This window comes from Pyrgilauda ruficollis, unplaced genomic scaffold (genome assembly GCF_017590135.1).
Source record: "Pyrgilauda ruficollis isolate IOZ18807 unplaced genomic scaffold, ASM1759013v1 scaffold97, whole genome shotgun sequence".
NCBI lineage: Eukaryota > Metazoa > Chordata > Aves > Passeriformes > Passeridae > Pyrgilauda > Pyrgilauda ruficollis.
In genome coordinates, this window is record NW_024531821.1 from 3,506,734 (window position 1) to 3,508,208 (window position 1,475).

Consider the following 1,475-nt stretch of genomic DNA (forward strand, 5'->3'; position numbering starts at 1 on the left):
CTGGGGTACGGCAGCAGCTCCAGCCCCCCCGAACCTGGGAGAAGCCCTGCAGCTGCTCCCGCCTGCTGGCTTGACATCAATAAAGCATGGAGACGACCGGGGAACGCGGAGATAAAAGAGGATGAAAGACGCGTGGCAGACAGGCAGCCCCGCTGTGCGCGGAGGATTCGAGCACTCTGGGCAAACCCGTTCCAATGTCTGCCATCAGAAGCGCTGGTGAGGCGGGTGCGGAGGGGACCCGGGGAGGGACACCCGGCTCCGCTGCTGCCGGGGCAGAGCGCGCACGGAGCGGGGCACACAGGCTCCCGGGGCCAGCAGCCCCGATCCTCACCGCGGCAGCAGCCGCAGGCACAACACACCAACAAAGACCCCGCAGAACTCAGAGCGTGTGAAAGCCCCTGTGGCTCAGCACCGCCAAAAGGCCCCCAGCAACTCCTCACTGTCACGATCTTTTTATTGAGAGCAGGAGAGGAACGGGACATGTGGGACCACGGAGCCAGCTGCAAAGGCCTGGCGGACGGCCGCCGGCCCGTGCCCCGTGTGCCGGGAGCGCGTCCGTGCCCTCGGCCATGCGGGGCTTCCTCCGCGCTGCCGCTGCCCAGCGGTGCGTGATGCCCCGTCCGCGCCCGGTGCGGGCAGCGCTCCCCGCACGGCTCCCCCGGGCTGTCCCGGGCTCGCTGCCGAGCGTCCCCGGGAGCAGCCGCTCTCCCGTGCCCAGGGCGTGGGTCACGGCACCGGGACACGGCCGGCCGTGCTCCCGCTGCCCCGTTCTTCGTCCCGTTCCCGCGCGCCGGGCACCCCGCGCGGACCCGCCGGTGCCGGGGGCTGCGGACCCGGGCCCACCGCGGCCTGGGGGCCCTGCCCCGCACAGGGCCGAGCCCCCGCGCCCCTCGCAGCCCCCCGCATCGCCCGGACCCCGGGACCCCGCGGACCCCCGGACACACCGGACCCACAGATCCCCCCGGATGCACAGATCCCCGGACCCACAGATCCCCCTGTGTCCCCCGGACGCCCCAGAGCCCCCTCGGAGCCCCCCGGGTCCCTCAGAGCCCCCTCAGAGCCCCCGGGTCCCTCAGAGCCCCCCCGTGCGCACAGCGGCCCCTGGCGGCCGCCGGGTTCCCCCTTCCAGGATCGCTCATTGGCTCCGTGCCCCGTGACGTCACGAGGTGGGACATTCCCTATTTGGTTTCGGGGGGGCGCACCGCCGGGTGCTGGCGGTGATTGGCGCACGTGGTTCCGAGCGCTGATTGGATGCTGCTCCTCCCCTTCCCTCTACGGCTTGAGTCACTTCCGGTTCGCTCCCCGGGTCGCGCATCACGTGACCCCAGGCGCGAGAGGCGCGGGCCAATCGCGGCGCGCCCGGCTCCCCCCATTCAAAGCCGGCGGGCGCGGCGGCCAATGGCGGGGCGGGCTCGGCCCCGCGCGCGCTGACGGGCAGGCGTGCCGACCAATGGGGAGCGGCGGGGCCCGCGCGG